At 48.5% G+C, this 7,881-nt stretch overlaps 1 protein-coding gene across 1 annotated transcript in view; it reads left to right on the top strand.

The window, feature by feature from the left end:
* LHPP (phospholysine phosphohistidine inorganic pyrophosphate phosphatase) overlaps window positions 1-7,881 on the top strand; it is a 166,916-nt gene that overhangs the window by 1,053 nt on the left and 157,982 nt on the right. The window lies entirely within an intron of this gene.

The following is a 7,881-nucleotide window of genomic DNA, read 5'->3' as shown; positions in this document are numbered from 1 at the left end:
GTGCAGTCGGCTCCGCGCGCCTCCGCCCAACCCTCTGGGACTCTCGGAGGGCGTCAGGGAGGCTTCCATCCCGGGGGTCCCTTCCCCCGACACACACACCTCTGTGACTTGAGTTTGTGCCCTTTCTCCGGCGCACCCGCCTTAGACTTGGGGATGCAATTGAGGCCAGGACGGCTTACTTCCAGGGAATGCTCAGCGCATCTCCTTCCCCGCCAGTGAATTACTGTAGTAGCTTCAGACCCGGTTACCTCGGAGGTAAAATCCCTCATGTTCTCACAGTTTAGCGTTCACAAAACCTTGAGGTTTGCACGATCTCTTTTGATTCTTTGAGCATCCCTGTGAGATGGGCGTCACGTGGCACAGACCACTGTCCCCGTTTTAAAGATGAGGAAATCGAGTTTCAAAGGTAAGAAGAGATTTGCCCAGAGTCACTGTGAGTTGGTGACAGAGTCTGGGTTTGGACCTGGGTCTTCTACTGGACCGGTCGGTGCTTTTTTAGTACGTCCTGCTGTCTCAGAAACGGAGGGAGAAAATCCCGGACTCTCAGTCTTTTGCTTCACCCAAAGCCAAGCCAGAGGCCAGCAAGAGGTTTGGAGAGGTGATGAGCCCCCACCGGGATGCCTGCCGCTTTGGAAACCTTAGTGGCTTCAGGCACAGAGCCAAGTGAGATGGCTGAGGGTGTCTGCCCTGGTTTGCTATGACCCGGAGCACAGCCCTCGACGGACAAACTTCAGGCCTTCTCCAAAGTCACAGGTGTGATCATTTGCAACAGAAATTGGATCTGAGAATTAGGTTGCATCTCGGACCCCCATTCCCTCCCAGCCCCAGAAGCAGAAGATTCAGAAATGCCTGTCTGGTTTGAATTTAAGGTCAGAGAAGAGAAACAGTTGAAATGGCCCTCATCTGCCCCACCAAGTCCCCTGGGAAGGTGATCACCAGTGGTTGGAGAAGCTTCCACTGACCACACTCATCCTAAATTTCTTCTTTTGTCTCTTGGAGGGCACACAGCAGTCTGTGAGTGCTAAGCATTTGTTTCAGGCAAATTCTGAGGCTTCTCCTAGTGTTTGGCTCAGAACCACCTCTGATGCTGCTGTTCCTTTCTTCTCTGCCCCATGGGGTTTCCAAACAATGACTTGGCAATTAATATTGTCTGAGCAGGTAAAGAGTAGGAAGAGGAGGAGAAACCTTCTCATTAAAGTGCTGGGGGCTGCTAATCCCATCTGTTATTGAAGAGGCATCCTTAGAAGCCAGCTCCTTGTAGCTTTTCTCATTCAAACCTTGCTGCCCCTCCCAGAGGTGGTCACGGTATTCCCCGCAGACTTTAAAGCCCTGCCGAAATTCAAGCCAGCTCCAGTCCTAAAGTGAAGATGGATTGTGCTTTTAAAGCTCAGGAAAGGAAGTGCCTTTCCCAAGCCCACTGGACCACCTCCCACGAAACGGACTGCACACCATGTGAAAAACCCAAAGAAAAGATGGCCCTGAAACTAAAAAGTGGTGCCCAAGAACCTGGACTGCAAATCACAGAGCCTTCCTGAAATAGAGATAGGGTACTTTGTGTTCTGTTTTGATAACGCTTTCTCACCCAGTTCTCGATTTTTTTTTTTCTAATCTTCTTTTTTGTTTCTCCCCCTTCACCCTTTTGATCCTAGCCGCTACTTCTACCTTTTCCCACCATGTTTACTTTTTTTTTTTTCTTTTTTTGAGACAGAGTCTTGCTCTGTCACCCAGGCTGGAGTGCAGTGGCACGATCTCAGCTCACTGTGCAACCTCTGCCTCCTGGGTTCAAGCAATTCTCCTGCCTCAGCCTCCTGAGTAGCGGGGATTACAGGTGCACGCCACTGTGCCCGGCTAATTTTTGTATTATTACTAGAGACAGGTTTTCACCATGTTGGCCAGGCTGGTCTCAAACTCATGATCTCAAGGGATCTGCCCACCTCAGGCTCCCAAAGTGCTGAGATTACAAGCATGAGCCATTGTGCCTGGCTCATGTTTACATTTTTAAATGCTAAGGTTCTTCAGGGTAGTTAGTAATAGGTTTCCTCAAGTTAGCCCCAGATGGCAGTATGTGTCTTCCCACTGTCCCTCTTATTCATTCTCCTGTAAGAAACCTTGAGACTCTTTACTTTCACAGGATGGTGGGCATTCCAGGGTCCACCCTATACCTTGAACCAGAGGGTCAAGGGAGGCCCAGACAGCCAAGAGTAACCCAAATCCGGATCATTTCCATTGTACTCCATAGATTACCTCAAAAAATTTTGTTTAAACGATATGAATCATCTTTCCCTTGAGGTTCACAGATGTTAAATATAGGAAAGGAGCCCAAAAAGGAAGAAGCAACAAATTGGAGAAAAAGCCAAGAACGGTAGAGGCCATATTCCTCAAACCTGTGAATCTTTACAAACGCCTTCCTTTTTTTTTTTTTTTTTTTTTTTTTTTTTTTGAGATGGAGTCTCGCTCTGTCGCCCAGGCTGGAGTGCAGTGGCCTGATCTTGGCTTACTGCAAGCTCCGCCTCCCGGGTTCACGCCATTCTCCTGCCTCAGCCTCCCGAGTAACTGGGACTACAGGTGCCCGCCACATCACCCGGCTAGTTTTTTTGTATTTTTTTAGTAGAGACAGGGTTTCACCGTGTTAGCCAGGATGTTCTCGGTCTCCTGACCTTGTGATCCACCCATCTCGGCCTCCCAAAGTGCTGGGATTACAGGCTTGAGCCACCGCGCCCGGCCAACAAATGCCTTCTTTTAGTGATTTTCTATTTTGCTTGCCCCTTATTTTTCTTTTTTTTTTCTTTTTTCTTTTTCTTTTTCTTTTTTTTTTTGAGACCGGGTCTCGCTCTGTTGCCCAGGCTAGAGTGCAGTGGTGCGATCTCAGCTCACTGCAGCCTTTACTTCCCCAGTTTAAGTGATTCTTATGCCTCAGCCTCCTGAGTAACTGGCGAGTAGCTGGGATTACAGGTGTGTGCCACCACGCCTGACTAACGTTTTGTTTTGTTTCAGACAGAGTCCTGCTGTGTCTCTCACACTGCAGTGCAATGGCACGATCTTGGCTCACTGCAACCTCCGCCTTTTGGGTTTAAGCAATTCTCCTGCCTCAGCCTCCCCAATAGCTTGGATTATAGGCACACACCACCATGCCTGGCTAATTTTTGTATTTTTAGTAGAGACGGAGTTTCACCATGTTGGCCAGGCTGGTCTTGAACTCCTGACCTCAGGTGTTCCACCCGCCTTGGCCTCCCAAAATGCTGGGATTACAGATGTGAGCCACCGCGCCCGGCCTGCACACTTGTTTTTGACTCTCCATGTCCCTGCCGAGTTTCTGCATCTCCATAGCTTCCGTGAACATGTGTCCCTCAGCGGCCACCCAGCTCCATTTTCCTTGCCCACCTTGTCTATTAAGCTCAAGCACCCACCAGTGGCAGGGAGCATGTCCTAAGATGAGGGAGTTGAATTTTTTTAACTTTGGTTTGGGGTCAGGTGGGAAGGCTATATTTTCAACTCAGTTTTCACAAGTTAGTCTATGAGGTGTTTTTTGTTTGTTTGTTTGTTTGTTTGTTTTTTAGGAATGCTTGCTGTGCTTGGCAGCCAGAGTTCAAAGCTCTGGTGGGAAATGGTAAACGCTAGCCTTTAATTGTAAATGACCTCTCCAGCACCAAGGGACAGAGTCCGGTAAACAAATGACGGACTCTGCTATCTGTGGCTTCCTTCTAAAATCTAGTGCCTATCCTCTCCCATCTTATAGACCAATTTGAGATGAAGAAGCACATCATGGGGAAGGTGGCTGAGGTACTGGGAAAAGGGGTTACCCACAGGCTGTCTGGCAGATGAGGTTTCCCTGTTTGTCATCAAACTGTGTCTTATGAAGCTGTCTCTTTGGCATATATATCCTACCCTGGGGGCTGGCTCAAAATGCAGGGTTTTACCTAGAGAATTTCAGTTGCATTTTACTTCAGGAACATAAGATTTTATCTAAAATGCTTTAACGCAGCTCATAATATTGCCTGCCCCCACCCATCCCCACTCTCCCCCCACTCCCTCTGCATAAACTGCAAATTCTTTCCATTGTTAACACTATTCATGGCACGCAGCGGCTCTTCAAGGCTGTGCTGGAATTATAGGCACCTTTGTTTGTGGAATACCTTGGGAAGCTTGGCACCATTGATTTGCATCAGTGCCTCGGGAATAGCCTTTGCCTCCTCCTTAAAGATACTATCTAAACTGTGAAATTCATTAAATAGCCCCAGAAATGGATCAGGTTATTTAACACAACATCCCTAATGGTGCAATATCTCAGCTGTCTGCACTGATAGTGAACATTGTCTTGGATAGTGTTATCAGCCCAGGACACCCGCTATGAATATTGATCCTGAGCTTGTTACAGGCATCACTTGCCATCAGGACAGGTCAGGGTTGGAACCCACCTAGCATCAAAGCAATTTAAAGACAGCACTCAGGCAGAATTTTAATACCCAGGCTGAAAAAAAAAAAAAAAAAAACTCCGTGCACAGAGGGAAGGCTTGCTGGATCTGGGTATATTTTATAGAAATACCATAGGTATAAATACACATGTGAGGATGTTAGTGAGCCAAACACGTGGCCAAATGGTACTGAAAGGGATGCTCATTGCCTCCTGGTCTTTTACAAAACAGGTGGCCAGAAAAAAAAAATTACCTAGGACCTCCTCCTCCACTGTTCCCCATGTTGAAGAATGTATCCTGTTCTTTGGGTAGCAGGTTTCTCTTTAAGTTGGATGAGTAAGAGAGGACATTTCTATCCCTCCGGTGTTGATCGGAGACCCAGTGGAGTTTCTTGTGTGCCATCTATTGCCTGCAGCCAAGTACTAAGCATGAGCATTCTCATTATCTTGTGCTACAATGAACACACAGATCAGAAATATCTGGCCAGGCACAGTGGCTCATGCCTGTAATCCCAGCACTTTGGGAGGCCAAGGAGGGCAGATCACTTGAGGCCAGGAGTTCAAGACCAGACTGGTCAACATGGTGAAACCCCATCTCTGTTAAAAACACAAAAAAATTAGGCCAGGCGCGGTAGCTCACACCTGTAATCCCAGCACTTTGGGAGGCCGAGGCAAGTGGATCATGAGGGCAGCAGTTCAAGACCAGCCTTGCCCACATGGTGAAACCCTATCTCTATTAAAAATATAAAAACTAGCTGGGTGCAAGAGTGCACACCTGTAGTCTCAGCTACTCGGGAGGCTGAGGCAGGAGAATCGCTTGAACCTGGGAGGCGGAGGTTGCAGTGAGCCAAGATTGCACCATTGCACTCCAGCCTGGGCAACAAGAATGAAACTCTGTCTCAAAAACAAACAAACAAACAAACAACAACAACAACAAAACAAGTGCAGAGCAGAGCGGAGAAGCCACGAGAGACAGGCAGACGGGTGGGCTCCAGCCGCTGCCACTGTTGCTGACTTCTTCCTAATGCTTGTTGTTCCATTCCGGGTTCCCTGGGAGCCTCAGTGCATCCCTACAATACTATTTCTTCTTGAGGGCTTCCCTGACTGACCCCACGCAGACTGGAGCACTCCTTCCCACGTTGTTTCTGGGGCACGCTGCCATCATAACCCTTGATGGACGTCTCTTGGTTTTGCCTGATCTGAGGATCCACTGCCCCTTTTTCTGGTGTCTGTAGTTGATTTTGCTGAGACCCCCCCCCCGGGCCCTCACCCTTGTATGTGGTAGTGATGGGACTGCCAATCAGGTCCCCCAACCTTCTTCTGGCCAAGAGGTGAGAGTGAGCTCCTGCAGGAGTACAGTCCTACTGGCCTCTCTCCCAGGAGTATCTGAGTCAGAGTGACACTGCTTCATTGTGGCAGTGGTGCCCAACACGAAATAAACTGTTATTTCCCACTCTTTTTTTTTTTTTTCTTTTTTTGAGACGGAGTCTTGCTCTGTCACCCAGGCTGGAGTGCAGTGGCCGGATCTCAGCTCACTGCAAGCTCCACCTCCCGGGTTCACGCCATTCTCCTGCCTCAGCCTCCCGAGTAGCTGGGACTACAGGCGCCCACCACCTCACCCGGCTAGTTTTTTGTATTTTTTAGTAGAGACGGGGTTTCACCGTGTTAGCCAGGATGGTCTCGATCTCCTGACCTCGTGATCCGCCCGTCTCAGCCTCCCAAAGTGCTGGGATTACAGGCTTGAGCCACCGCGCCCGGCCTATTTCCCACTCTTGACACTGACGGTTCCAGTACTTGCCCGGGTCTCGTTGTTCAGCATTTCCTTTGATTTTGTAAATTGCCTACACTCTACCCAACTTTCTCTTCCCCTCTGCAGTTTGGAATTCAATTAGCCAGAGTCAAGGAACCCTGACAGGCACAGCCTTTATCACACTGCCTGGCATACAGAATCTGGTCCTTGGACTGTCTTAAAGTCAGGCAATGCAGAGCATACATCCCTGTGCCCATCAGTACCCTGGTGTTCAGTAGGTTGAAGAGTTGAAAGCAATAAATGGTGGCCTAATAACACAAACCCAAAGCCCCACAGTTTGACCAAGATGGATTGGAAACCCATACCTTAAGAGACCATATAGGCTGAAGACAAAAATCGGATCAAGAAATGTTTAACACATTTCTTGGATATAGGTTCATAAGGTATGGATTTAGGTTCATAAGGGGTCTGACTCCCATGCTGAGCATCTGTGTAACTAGCTTATGCTTTTATTCAGGTCATCCATGCTGGGTACCATGCTCTTTATAAAGAAAAATGCAGGGGCCAGGCACAGTGTGGTTCACACCTATAATCTCTGCACTTTGGGAGGCTGAGGCGAGAGGATACTTAGCCTGGGAGTTTGAGGCTGCAGTGAGCTATGAGTCATGCCACTGCACTCCCGTCTGGGTGACAGTACAAGGCCCTGTCTCAAAAAGAAAGGAAGGAAGGAAGGAAGTGAGGGAGGGAGAGAGGGAGGGAGAAAACAAAAATGCAGGCGTAAAACAACCATGAATTTAACCCCACATGGCATTTCTGACACTAGTAGACGCGTTGCGGTATCTAGCCTTGAAAGACGGCCATCCCTAATCAACCATGCTGCTTAGTGCTCATGCCCCTGTGTCATCCACTCCCACACTGAGCCTGGCGTGGCCCTGGGTGACCAGTACAACGTGACTGAAGTGACTCTGTGACTTCCAAAGCTAAATCGCAGGAAGCCCTGCAGCCTCTACTTTGTTCCCTGGGAACACTTGCTCTTGAGACATTTCCTCTTTGACTCTTGCTGTCATGCTGTGAGATACACAAGCCACACGCAGAGGCCATGTGTAGGACTCCAGAAAATAGCCCACATCAACTGACAGCCGTCTTCCAGGTTCCCAGGGCCACCCAGACCTCCTGAATCTAAACCTATGTTTTAAAAAGCCTTCCAGGTGAATCTAATGCACATTAAAGTTTGAGAAGCTTTTCTTTTTCTTTTTCTTTCTGACAGTCTCGCTCTGTTGCCCAGGCTGGAGCGCAGTGGCACAATCTTGGCTCACTGCAACCTCTGCCTCCCAGGTTCAAGTGATTCTCCTGCCTCAGCCTCCCAAGTAGCTGGGACAATAGGCCTGTGCCACCATGCCCGGCTAATTTTTATATTTTTAGTAGAGACGATATTTCACTGTGTTGGCCAGACTGGTCTCGAACTCCTGACCTCAGGTAATCTGCCCGCCTTGACCTCCCAAGGTGCTGCAATTATAGGTGTGAGCCACTGCGCCTGGCCTGAGAAGCGTTTCTATTATCAATGGTGCTCCAATTTTTTTTTCCACTATAGCCCATCTCAGTAAAACAGAAGATTCTTTGGCTCATATGGGCCTCACTTGGTCTGGTCTCACTTTCTAGGGAGATGGACTTTGATAATAAGAAAGTTCTTGGTGACTGGTGGGCACTTGCTACTTTTGCC

This window comes from Colobus angolensis, unplaced genomic scaffold (assembly GCF_000951035.1).
Source record: "Colobus angolensis palliatus isolate OR3802 unplaced genomic scaffold, Cang.pa_1.0 Scaffold85, whole genome shotgun sequence".
NCBI lineage: Eukaryota > Metazoa > Chordata > Mammalia > Primates > Cercopithecidae > Colobus > Colobus angolensis.
Note: the sequence above shows the minus strand (reverse complement) of the source record. Positions and strands in the feature narration are given on the sequence as shown.